This window comes from Dipteris shenzhenensis, chromosome 25 (assembly GCF_047967505.1).
Source record: "Dipteris shenzhenensis isolate YYH24624 ecotype China chromosome 25, Dip_SZ_1.0, whole genome shotgun sequence".
In the NCBI taxonomy this organism is placed as follows: Eukaryota; Viridiplantae; Streptophyta; class Polypodiopsida; order Gleicheniales; family Dipteridaceae; genus Dipteris; species Dipteris shenzhenensis.
In genome coordinates this window covers 20084337-20098584 of record NC_141620.1, presented here as the reverse complement: position 1 = coordinate 20098584, position 14248 = coordinate 20084337, and the positions used below count along the sequence as shown (strand labels likewise).

Here is a 14248-nt window from a genome sequence, read left to right as displayed (position 1 = left end):
ACTCATTGACATGGATTATCGACTCCACATTGAGAGTGATCCTCAATCTTTCATAAAGTAACAATATTCCCAGCTTAGCATTCCATACCAACATTAATTGTTGTTTGTATTGTTAATTGAAATGTAGACAAAGTACTTGATATGCCATAGTGGCCGGTGTGATCAAATCACATTTGTCCTTGGAATGAAAACTCTTCTATACACATGGGTGCCGATCATTACTTCAAGTTCTCTTCTATTAAAGTTGTTGCATATCAATCTTATTCCATTTTGGAGCCCTTGATAAATTTTCTATAGCATTTACTTATGAGGTGGAAATGAAACTCTGAATTTTATGGTGCAAATGAACTCACGTGGAAACTTTTCATCTAGTGTTGGCACCTTTTTTTGAACGATACTTTGAAGAGGATTTTTATAACTTTCTTCAAGTCCATTAGTCTTCATGGTTCACCCACTATTGCATGTTAAGCATTGGTATTTGTGATCCTTTAAAGTGCATATCCTTCAGAAAAAATCCAAAATAGCCAAAATGACTTTCCAATGGTGGCATTTGGTATACACTAAGGATGTGGCTAGGAGAAGAGGCTTCTGCTCATGATCGCTCACTCAAGTGGTGCAAAACCCTCTCTATGCTTTTTGAATTTGTTGCTGACTAATCGTATAAGAGTTCGCATGATGCAAGATCGAAGGAGTCTCTAGCCTCACGTGAGTTGGATGAGATCTGAGGTGATGTCTAATGTCCACCTCACTCTCTATTTCATGCTATATGATGACCTAGATCGATGAGGTGAGAACTAGTACTTGCCCAACACTTCCTACTTTAAATGCAAGAATAAGGCCCCTATTTCCTCTAGCCAATGTTCCTTCCCTTCTCATCTCCATGCCAGCAAAGCTGTGCAAGAGAAATCATCTCTCACATGCAAGAACTACGCCATGAAAAACCTATCTTCACAGCAAGGTCACCCCAATTATGAAAGAATCCTCAAGACAAGCTAGTATTTCTTCAAGGAACCAAATGGCAAGAAAGGACCACCATCTATGCTGAGTTCTTGCCATAGATTAGAACCTTATTAGGAATTTTCAATGTAGGGGAATATTCTCCTAGAAAAGAATAGTATATGTTAGACTAGGTATGGAAACAAGGTGAATGGTAATAAATCATTCATAATTCCTACTCGACATCTAAAACAATAAAAATAGTGAAAAAGAAGAGGAAGTGGATGTGCAACATGGAAAAGAGGGCAGAGATGAAAGTATTACCAAAGGCCTAAGGCCACTGGTGACTGTTGAGAGGAAGAGAAAGAGGAGAGAGATGGACACAAGAGTTGTATTTAGAGGAGGAGAAAGAGGAGAGAGACTGACACAAGAGTTGCTCCTAAGAAAGTGATTCTATTCATAGATCAGAGGCATATATATAGTTGAGGACTAGGCTGAGTTAGGGCAAGCTATATATAGCTCTAACACCGCCACTCAAACTAGGCTCTCTAACTACGGATGGAAAAAGGGAAAAACCCAAGCCACTATATATATCTATGTGAAAATGTATATACAAAGGATGGCCATATGCCAATTTGAATGATACAGTGCAAATTGCATGTGGATAGTACAAGGGCATAAGACAAGCACTTGTCCATAGTATAGTGCAACTTAGTATAGGCATTTGTTTGGTGCATGATACAGTGCAAAGTATGTGTGAAAAATAGAAAAATCTTCCTGGAAATCTCAACTTGTTTGACATAGTGATGATGCATAATCAAGGCTTGAGATCTTCAAGTTCAATGTTTGAGCTCTTCATCTGAATAGTAGAGCTTGTTGTCTCTAAGTTCATTCTGGTAAAACCTCCTCAAACCTTTATAATCATGCCTTCATGTTTTGCACAATTCATCCACATAAAATGACCAATTTCATGAAGTGTATATGAACACAACAAATATTCAAGTGTCCGTTTCTATTGTACCAAGGATGAATGTATGAGAAAATTGCTTCGGTCAGTCCAAAGATGAGTATGGAGGGGTGATTTGAGACGTCCACAAAGCTAGGGTTGAAATGTCTCTTGGGTAGTGTAAGAAAGCCATAGCAACACAATAGGAAGGCCCATAAAGTTTCTACAAGTTGAGAACCAATAATTCAAAAACACAACGAGCATTCCGCCATCCAGAAGTATTGAACAATTGAGCATCCCAAAAGCACCAAACAATTGGGCAGTCGAAAGTAGCGAACAACCAGAAATACAAACAATTGGGCATCCCAGAAGTACCAAAAAATTGGGTAGCCGGAAGTACCGAACAACTAAAGATACAACGAGCATAAGCCAGGCACATATGACAAGAGACAAGCTTGTGTGGATTAGACATAGGTTACATAATCATAGTGGGAATGAAATAACGACCTCTTCGCATCCGAAAGTACCGAACAACTGGGAAGACAAGCATCTGAGATTACAAAGAACATCCAAAACTAACCAAGAAAATGGACATCCGAGAACAGTGATCATGTCCAAACAAGTACTCAATAGTAATGAATATGTGCCATGTCCAAACGAGTACTTAATAAATAATCCATATGTGCCATGTCCAAACAAGTACTCAAGACGTAATCCATATGTGTTCATTCGAAAGACGTTGAACCTTGCCACATGCAAATGGGTACACAATATGACCATGTCCAAATGAGTATTCAATAAGTAATCCATATGTGTCCATTGTGAAAGCTAGATAAATATGTGTCACATCCAAATGAGGACTTAGTAATAATCCATGTACCACGTCCAGATGAGTAAATATGTGTCACATCCAAACGGGGAGTCAGTATAATAATCCATGTACCACGTTTAGACGAGTACTCAAGTAGTTAGCCATATGCCACATCCAAATGAGTACTCAAGCAATCAACCATATGTGTTCATAAATATTGTCACCTAAAAGATGTTGAACTTTGTCACATTAAAACGAGTATGCAATAAGTAATCCATAGATGCCACGGAAAAATGAGTACTCAATAAGTCAGCCATAGATGTTCATTGTGAAAGACATATAAGTATACCTCACCACATAAAGGGCAAAATAAAAGTATGCCTTGCTTGAACCAATAAGTAAATACATACCATAAGTTATCAATAAGTTAATCAACAAAGAAGGAACAAATCATTGGTCTAGCAAGACCTTGCATGCACTCGTAAATATAGATGAGTATGAAAAACGAAGTAGATGTACTCATCCTATAGGTATCGAATGTGCATTTAGTCCGTTGGATTGTATCTAGGCATCTGTGCAAACCTGCATGTACTCGGAGAAACAACTGAGTGTGATGAAAGAGAACATATGAGCTCACCTTGGAAGTAAACGAGTGCCTTGAAAACAACAACAAAACATGTGAGAAGTACCTTTGCATATGTGAAGTAGCGTACCCAAGAAGTAATGATAGCAAAGTTAAATAGAAAAGAAGCATTGAAAGAAAACATGTTAGAATATTAACAACGTAAAACATTCGACAAGTCCTTTTCTTTCATAGGATGGACCAACTTATGAAAGTGAAGCTTGAATATGAGCAAGTCAAGCAATATGTTAGCATATAAGAGAGAAAGAAACATTAGATTGACATTTTCTTTTGCATATCAAGTACACCTACATGATATTTAGCATACTCCAGATCAAATACAATGGATGGCTTATAGGCATTCTTGATTAACAAAGATGAAAGAGAACCTACTTTCAAAATCATAACATAATCGAAAGTAACTCTCACCTTCAAAATAACATAGAACATTTACGAAATCAAAAGTAAATGATAAAATAATCGAAGAAAACAGTTGTCATAAAAACAACCCTCACCGTGGCTGCCTTGTTGTCTTCTCCACCTCGGCTGCTCTCTATCCCATTTTTCTAACCTCGAAGCTCTCTCGCGATTCCTGCATCACCTTTTTGGTTTTTGCATTCTCCCTTTTTAGCTCCTCCATATTCTATTCTTTTTCAATGTTCAATGATTCATGCATGTTGCAGAGCCATTTGTAAAGACCCTCCTTTTTGGATCTCTGATCTTCAAGGTCCTTTTGCATCTATTCTAGCTCCTTGTCCACCATGTCCCATCATTTCTCACTTCTTCGAGCCTATCTCAAAGCTCCTTCATGCGCTTCTTTGCTTCTTCTCTTCTATGCCTTTCCATATCAACCAATTTCGTGGAGCTTGCTCTTGCGCCTGAAAGGCCCTCGCTTGCGCCTCCTATACCTTGGCTTTTGCACCTATCTTGAGACTTTTCTCAAGTTGCATTGCCTTTGCTGCATCAGTGGCTTTCTCTTGTAGAAAACTCACCTTCTAAGACATTTGCTTCTCGTATTGCTTAAAAATCCCTTCATCTCCTTCATCTTCATCTCCTCCACTTTTTGCTCACTCTGTGCAATAGCAGCATGAGAATCCCTCAGCAACTTCTACTCTAGTTTAGAAATCTCGTAGGGTGATTGACTACTTTTCATAACTATCAAAAGCCACGGCAAGCTTGTGCAAACATCTATCATGATCTTCTTGTAGGGTATTGTAGCTTGCTCTTTAGACTTCCAACACTGTTTCATAAAAACAACCCTCACCATGGCTGCTGCAAATTTCTCCACCGCGGTGGCTGGAGCTTGCTCCACCATGGTGGTTGCTCTCTGCATCCTTCCTAGTCTAGGGAGTTGCCTCGTTGTCTTCCCCACCGTGGCTTCTCTCTACCCCATCCTTCTTGGCCTCAAAGCTCTCTTGCAGTTCTTGCATCACCTTTCTAGTTTCTGCATTCTCCCTTTTCAGCTCCTCAATCATCTGGTTTTTTTCAATGTAAAGACCCTCCTTTTTGGCTCTCTGATCTTCAAGGTCCTTTCGCATCTCTTCTAGCTCCTTGTCCCCATGTCCCCATAATTTCTCACTTCTTCAAGCGTATCTCAAAGCTCCTTCATGCACTTCTCTTCTTCTTCTCTTCTATGCCTTTCCATGTCAACCACTTTTGTGGTGGCCTCAACTTGCTCTTGTGCCTACATGGCCCTCGCTTGTGCCTCCTCTACCTTGGCTTCTACACCTTCCCTGAGGCTTTTCTCAAGTTGTGCTACATTGGTGGATTTCTCTTGTAGAAAAGTCACTTTCTAAGACATCTACTTCTCGTATTGCTCCAAAATCCCTTTGAGGGTGCATGCCATCAGGTGCATTGCAACTCTAGTGGACTGAGATGACAATTGGGATTTTCCATCCATGCAATTCTTTAGGTTGGTTAACACGCTCTTGGAGATCGCCCTTGAGAAAGATACATCACATCCTTTCACTTGCTCTACTGCTGCTTGAACTTGCCAGAACTTGTAGGTTCCTCTTGTATCAGGAAAGAAGTGAATTGACTTCTTCAATACATCTTGGAGGTCTGATGGCAAGCTTGAAATCTTGACTCCACCATCTTTACTAATCTGAGCATTGGGGCATACATCTAGAATATCCTGTCTCTTTCACTCTTTCTCAAAAAAGTGTGCTTGCATATTGCCCCCACAAATTCCTAAATCCTTTTTAATCACTCTTTTATTGATGGTAATCTTGTGACCTTGACAGACTAGTTGCCCCTCCTTCACATTCATGTCCTGCACCATCTTGATGAAGTTTTGGAGAGCATCCAAATTGGGATTTTGAATAGTGAGAGAGGAATTCCCATATGTTACAATTTTAGGATGAGGGGCTCTGGCACTATGCTGCAAAGGGGTAGGAAAGATTGTGTGATGAGCTCTCGAACTGTGCAAGGTCCATTACGAGAGGGGATAGAAGTTGCAGGAAGAGTGCAAGGAAGAAAAAATTGGTCAAGAGGGATAGAAGATGAAACAGTGAAGGAAATGGAATAGTGGAGGCCTGAGATTACAAGGGAGAACAAAACATTAACGGTTAAGGGAATGGAATAGCTGACCTCACTATCCAGGTGAGAGCCATCATGGTGGTTGGCCCGAATTTTGAATAATTCAAGGTGGTAGTACTGACTTGCATGGTAATGAATGATTGGAAGTGGTGGCATTTAAGATTCCCAGCCATGTCTGTGATGGCATCTAAGATCCACTAGGTTGTCAGCAAAAATGTATGCTATGTGTACTCACCCACCCTAGAACCATGTTATTCTTGTGAGACTAACAATGAGGCCACATATGGAACCATTACTTTACCAACAACTCATGCTATCGATGCAAGGGAGGAATTATTTGCAAACTATGATTTTTAATTTTAAAAATTTGTCACTCATTTTCTCAAGAGGGATCATTTCCTACAATTCATCCATGTTATAAAGAGGAGACCAATGCTTGCAACAATGTTGTCATAGAAAACTATTCTAATGTGATATCAAAAGGCATGAATTGTGAGTGTATTTGAATTTATTTTAAACACCCATCACAATTATGTAGCCCAGCAAAGATTTTATTTGGCCACGCAGTGTAGTTTTCACTCACATGCAACAGTAAGTCCAATACTTTTCTGCATTAACTTCACAAGATGTGCACCATTTCTCAATACATTGTGGAAAGATAGTGATCGTTGTATTGCTTTAGTTTATGTTTTGTATCTTCTATATGAGAAAAATCTATATTGGGGAATTTGGGAGATTCCCAAATTTTGCAATACAGTGTTTTTTTTGTTCTTGCATTGATTTAAGCATACTCTGATCAATCATTGCTGATAGATTTGTGTTTGTTTTTTCTACATGTTACAATAATGCCATGAAAAGGTTCAAGAAAGAGGGTTCTAAATCTAGAGGGTGAAAGCATGTTTAGGTGGTACACTATTATGGTCTATTAGGACATCTAAATGTCCACTATTAAGGCATTTCCAATGGTATTCATAAAATTCTAAAGGCTCTTATACCACTAGTTAAACTACAAAGATCTTAAAAGCACATCATCTGTTTCCATTTTGTTCAATTGTCACATAATCGCATGAATAATAGTGGTGTCCGAGACACCACTAATTGTACCACCTTAACATGCATAGACCCTAGACCTAATCTTAAGGAGCCAAATGTTCATCATCATGCTGAGGAAAGGGGGAAGCAAGTTGTTGTTGGCTCAAGTCTCGCTCAAGTGTTCAACCTCCTAATATCCTGGTAAATGAGGAGAAAGAAATGTCTAAGGAATATTTAGACACAAGGGTTGGGCATTCAAGTGAAGCAAAAGAAGAGGATGAATTACTGAGATGGACATGGAGATAATAAGTGGTGATTGGGAAAACAAGACTTCTTGGGTTTGATAAATGTCCTAGGATCCCCGTTTGCATGTTGATTCCTTATGCTTCAATTAGGGGCTTGCATGAAAGAGTGCTTTCCAGTATGACGATTACTTGCCTGAGCTGGGGGCATTGATTGCATCCTTGTGCAAGTGTGATGGAGATGAGAGTCTTGTTACAAGTGCAATTGTGAATACATGGTCACAAGTATGGAAGGAGGTGGATAGTGAATTTGAGGAGGAGGTTGCAAGAAATAGCAAGTGGAAATTTATGTCTAAGAAGATGTTCTATGTATGCGAGAGAAATCATAGGACAACTATGCATGGATGGAGCTAATTGTTGCTAAGGCTTATATGGAGACAAGGTCTAGACACATAAGAGTGATGTGCACATTGATAGATTGCATCTAATTATTATGGCAAGAACCAATGCAGTGGTCTCTCTAAGCCAACCTTCAATTTTAATGATCTGCATGGGTGCGTGCCCAGTGATAAGTGGCAAAGTTGCACCAAAAGGCTGCACGATAATAAGTGATCAGGTGGCGTAGGCTAGAGAATGCGCTGCACAAAGCAATGTAGAGATGCCATGTGTCGAGCTACGTGGTGTTTTGATCAAATAGATTACGTCTCATTATTACGCCAGTGCACCTTCATGATTGGGAAAATTTTCAACGAGAGCACGGGTTCGCACAAAATTCAAATATTCACCTAGAAGCGCATCGCATTGTAGCCTCAAAATGGCCCTGAAAATAGTTTCGCGATTGGCTACACCCAAGCTAACATTGACCCTCTTGCATTGATTTAAGTATACTCTGATGAATCATTGCTGATAGATTTGTGTTCATTTTTTCTATACATGTTGCAGTAATGCCACGAAAAGGTTCAAGCAAGAGGGTTCTAAAACTAGACCTAATCTTAAGGAGCCAAATGTTCATCCTCATGTTGAGGAAAGGGGGAACCAAGTTATGGGCTCAAGTATCGCTCAAGTGTTCAACTTCCTAATATCCTAGTAAATGAGGAGAAAGAAGTGTCTAAGGAACATTCAGACACAAGGGTTGGGCATTCAGGTGCAACAAAAGAAGATGAGGATGAATTTGTTGAGATGGACATGGAGATAATAAGTGGTGATTGGGAAGACAAGACTTCTTGGCTTTGATGAATGTCCTAGGATCCCCCTTTGCATGTTGATTCCTTATGCTTCGATTAGGGGCTTGCATGAAAAAGTGCTTTTCAGTATGAGGGTTACTTGCCCGAGTGGGGGGCATTGATTGCATCCATTTGCAAGTGTGATGGAGATGAGAGTCTTGTTACAAGTGCAATTGTGAATACATGGTCACAAGTATGGAAGGAGGTGGATAGTGAATTTGAGAAGGAGGTTGCAAGAAAGAGCAAGTTGAAGTTTATGTCTAAGAAGATGTTCTATGTTTGGGAGAGAAATCATAGGACAACTATGCATGGATGGAGCTGATTACTAAGGCTTATATGGAGACAAGGTCTAGACACATAAGAGTGATGTGCACATTGATACCCCCGGAGGACATTGAAATTGTATTGTTGGTTGGATTGCAATGGATGAATTCATAAGTGATATTTTAACTTTCAAGAGTTGTATTTCAAATTTTGGGGATTCATGTTCCATTGAAATATATTCCGTTCTTAGGGAATTAGATTGGATGAAGATGCATTTCAATTTTTGGGATTCATGTTTGAGTGAAACGTCTTTCTTTCTTCTTGAATTTTAGACTAAATGAACATGCAATCATTAAGCCTAGCCTTCAGGATACCCTTATCAATACAAATAACATCTATGAGTGTGATCCAACATTCTTCATGAATAGAAGTCACTCATGGAATTTCTTATGCCACTTGAATAATTTGTTGTCACTGAAGTTCATGATATGGCAATGAAGTCAGTAATGTAATTTATCAAGCCATGATACTAATTCAATCAATGAAGTTAATGAATTTGGTAGGAAGTACAATTAATAGCAAGATTTTGAGAATAATAAAAAGACTTAAAGACTTACATTTATGTGCTTGTCCATAGCTTGGGTCGCTTCTAGTAGCTCAGCTTTTTGCTTGCCTCACTTTTGGTGGCTCAGCTTTCTAACTACCTCATTGCAGACTACTTTTTGTAATGTTTGTTCGGGAATGCTGGTGTCCATATAGGTGTTAGTATATCTGTCAATATCTAGAATGCCACAGTTGGTATGGGTGTCAATGTCCAAATACCCACATTGATGCCTATACCAATGCTCATATTGATAGATTTTTCCCTTTGCCAACCATACATTTTATGGACTAATTGCTAGTTGCATGCAAAACATATTCTAAGGCACAAAAAATATCAAGAGATAAGTGTTAAAAATTGAATGGCATGTAGTAGTATTTTCTGTAGTAGTGCATTATCCTAGGCTCTCTTCTTTGCAAACAATGAGACATGATTTCGCAAAGGAGTACTTTGTCCTTGTGGAATCTATATGAATCCCTTAGCTGTTAGATTTGGTTCAATAGCAATTAAAGGGGGATTCCTACGTATTGACTCTATTTAGGTGTCAATTTATGTTTAATTAAGGTCAATCCCCTCAATGATAATGATCTTGTAAAAGTCAACCTCCTTTTCATCCCCCCTCTTGTAAACAATTTTTGAGAAAGTTTGGAGGGTGATAAACATAAGATGGAAACCTATACATTCAGATGAAGAGAGTATGTACTGAACTCTAGGATAAAAAATACCAGAGAAGATTTCAACTCTTTTATGTGGTTAATCTTGCACAAGATTGCTTGGATGAACAAAGAGGAGAGGCAATCAATTAAGGATATGGAAAGGGAAAGGGATGCCCTAGTCATAAAGAAGACACCTTTTATTTTTTTGCTCCATATCCTAATGCCATAAGGGTTTGAAACTAGACAATACAAATGCACTTAGGAGAGCCAATAAATTGGAAGCCCATTCTTTTAGGGATGTAGAGTCAAGCATGAAGTGTGGGTAAAAGTCAGAGCACATGCAATATAATACATATGGGCTTCCAGAAATAATATGTAGTTTAAAAATGTTCTCTTTAATTCCCAGGAGGATTATGTGATCTGGTTTCCTAGGAATGGTAGCTCATTTAGTAGGCTATTTGGAAGGTATCTTTGTTTCTATGAGCTATAATCATGCCTACTAGTCAAACATCTTGCTCTCATATGACACTATAATAGGCACAAAAGTAGTTGGAGTAGGGCATTTTGAATTTCAACCATGTTTGTGATTAGTTACACAAAAAGAGGGAAGATCATGACAAGATCTTTGGCTAGTGTAAGATTTCTCAAGAAAATCTATAGACTAAAGGGTAACAGTCCCTTAAGTTGCTTTCATGTCGAAGATGAAGGACTGTGACTTTTTGTGCTTTGAGGTTTAATTACAAAAGACACTTTTACGCTGGTCACTTTTACACTGGACATAAATATATGCAAACATATTTTACCCCCCCCCTCCCGAAAAAAAGACATTAATTATGCAATTCACTAGCAATATTTCTCTATGCACATGCCTCTCTAAGTAGATATCAATTATAAATAATGAATTACAATGAGATTACAATAGGCACCGCTATGACACATGTGGACCTCTTTGTTCATACTTAAATAAAATTAGGATCAAGTATAGAAAGCTTCTAGATATATACCTTTAAGAAGAAGTGCTTATCAAAGTAAAGGAAGCGATTGATTCTTATTTTTATTACTTTAAAATATATTAATGCTCAATATTTTTAAGAGCATGTAGGTGAAGTAAGTAGATATAATTATGTTGAAGGCACTAAGTTAAAAACATGCTTATAGAAATAGTGATAAGCCTTCCCTCACTCCATGCTACAAAGGAAGTATTATTGAAATCTTTGTAGTTTTGCAAGATTTGATTATTTTAGCTATTGTCTATGTATATATCACCTTTAGTTGGATGACATTAGGTAAAGTGATTAACTAGGTAGACTTTGTAAAATATTCTTTACTAGGATTATGTTACTAAATATTTCTTGTATGCCTAGAGCACATATTCTTGTTTCAAAAGTAATTTTGATTAATATATGAGAAAAGAAATTAATTTTTAAATAAAAAACGATCTTGCATAATGGATAATTTATGAATTAGAAAATTACCTTCTTATCAAAAAACTTTGAAAAATGATATATACTAGTTATAATTCATGGGATACTAGATCAACCAAAACAAGTAGCGGAGTATGTTTATGTGAAAAAGGAGTGGTAGATAACTTATAATTTTCTCATAGTTTTTAAAATATATACTTTATTAGTAGATAAAAAGTATTGTGTGTCTTAGTGAAGAACCATATGTTTCTAGATTCAATGTTTTTAGTATAGACTTCAAATTTCTTAAAGAAATTGTAAATGTGAAAATATTAGATACTACCATACCAAAGGTTATGAGCATATTAATTTATTAAGTTTTATTGTGCACAAAAATTAGCATTGTTAAAAGTAGTTCAAGAAGGAAGTAATTGACATTTTTATTTTTATTTTTTTATAATATAGTAATTTTTAACGTTTTAAGAGCACATAGGTGAGGGAACTAGCTACAATTGTTTGGGTTCAAAATAGGTTTATATAAATCATAATAGGCCTTCCCTCAATCCATGCTAGAAAGGAAACATTGATGAAATCTTTGTAATTTTACAAGATTTCATTTGTTTGACTATTGTTTTTATGAATATTGGCTATTGCCTATGGCTGGATGACATTAAGTAAAGTGATTAATTGGCTAGAACTTGAATATATTATTTTGTAATACATCGACAAGATTGCATTATCTCTATGCCGAGGGCATCAAATCTTTTCTCAAAAGTAAATTTGATCAATCTATGAGAAACTCAATTCATTTTCAAATTGTAAATGATCTTGCATGATAGATAAATTATGTGAATAAAATAAGATCCTATCAGAAAACTCTAAAAAAAGATAGAGAACAACATTCCATGGGATGCTAGATAAACCAAAATAGGTAGTGGACTATTGTTATGTGAGAAATTCTTTGAAGAGGAGTGGTAGAATAAAATTTATTATTTTCTCATAGTTTTCAAAATATGAACTGGATCACATCTAAATTCAACATTTGTAAGACAATCTTCACATTTGTTGTAGTAATTGTAAATGTGCAAATATTAAATACTACCTTGTCAAAGATTGTGAACATATTACTTTCTTAAAGTTCATTTTGCATAAAAATTAGCATTAGTTGAAAGTAATCTTATATGTCCATAGATGTAGTATAGAAGGTTGTCCAGACAATCTTTGCTATTAAGTACGAATATAATAGTTCAAAGGATTAACATATGTATTTCATTTTGGAAGTTTTTTTAAAAGTATCTCATCAAACAAAGGAGTATGTAAATTGATTTCCATGCATGAATATTTGTTAAATTTTATAGTCCAACTATCCATCCTAGATGTATGGAAGCCTTTAAAAAATTGATATCCATGCATTAAGACTTGTTACATTTTTTAGTCAAAGTCTCCATCCTAAATTCCATGCAAACGGTATCTCTGGTTTTGATTCAAATGGATCCAAAATAACTTGTAATTAATCTCACTCTTTATAATAGAAACATGTGTGAAATTTCAAATCAAAAAATTGGTACTCATATAAAAACTACAAATGGTATGTCTAATGCCTCACATGATTTGATTTATTAAAGGCATTCTTATTTTGTGTTATTTAAAATTCATGGAAGAATATTTTTTTGACATTATTCATCACGTTTTTTAATTTTATTTATAATTTCACAAAGATAATAACGTATTTTATTTTATTTATAATTTCACAAGAAGAAGAAGGTATAACCTTCTTTAGTGTGCTTGTGAGCTAGCTACTCACAATGCCCACCAACCCTTTGTGAAGGAGCACATAGGCTAGGTGGATTACAAGGCCATAAGGTAATTTAATTGAAACCATGTGATCCATGACTATACTAGGCAAATAGGCAATAGACAAATTGTAGAACAACAATCTTCTGCCAATAATGTTGCATGTAGGGGCACTTTCTGCACACATTATCATGATATAATCCACTGTAAGTGAAGAGTTATGAATCGGAATAAATATTTAAGAAATCAAACCCATATCAATGAATTGAATAAAAATATGTGCACAATAAAGAAAGCCTTCCCACTCTAAAAAGATCATTAGTAACAACTAGCAAATATAGATACTTTTCAAAGAAACATAATTCTTGGTGATTACCTTAATGGACACTACTAAAGATTACATAAATTTTATAAGAAGAAAAATTATGAGATGAAATCACAAGTTACACACTTTTGTGTATACCTTTCAAATTAAAGCTAGTCCATAAGTTGTTGATGCTTCATCTGACACCAATGATTGCTTATGATTTAGTGGACCAGTGCACACCAATAGAAGGCAAGTTTCACTACAACATTCGTTACTATTGGCACAAATAGCACCGATGGCTTTGCATGTAGGAATGGATTCTGTAACAATGCCACAATATGTATCATAATCAATAAGGTTAGTGATGCCAAAAGCTTTTAGGTAATCAAATCATCATACCTGTGAATGTAGCAAGGTCGTTGGTCATTAATGGTTTCTTTGATGCTAAGGGCTGCTCATACTTAAGTGGAAGAGCACACACTAGTAAAAGGCAGCTCTCACTACAACATTCATGGTTGCTTGCACAAATGGCGCCAATGGCTTTGCATGCAAGGGCTGATTCTGTAACAATGACAATTGGGCTCAAGTGAGTAATACTTTTATTGGTGAAAATTATCATAATTCTCTAATGACGTCAAGGACTCATCATGCTTAATTGGAAGAGCACATAGGAAATTTAGGGATCAAATTTTACCATAGCCAATGCTAGCTCATTCTTGTTAATGCAACCTTTGATACCAATGACTCCTCATCCTTAAGAGGGATAGAACACAATAATAAAAGACAATTTTCACTATAGCATTCATGGCTAGCCACACAAATAGCACCGATGAATTTTCATGTCACGGTCAATTCTATTTCAATGCCATGAAG

General features: G+C 36.6%; 1 long non-coding RNA gene across 1 annotated transcript; it reads right to left on the bottom strand.

Annotated features, from left to right (window-relative positions):
• Positions 1 to 13538: 13538 nt before the first annotated feature.
• On the bottom strand, positions 13539 to 13934 carry LOC147885570 (uncharacterized). Its single transcript, XR_015543389.1, has 2 exons — positions 13775 to 13934; positions 13539 to 13695 (listed from the first exon to the last, which is right to left on the bottom strand). It is a non-coding gene; the product is annotated as an uncharacterized LOC147885570 (long non-coding RNA).
• Positions 13935 to 14248: the final 314 nt, after the last annotated feature.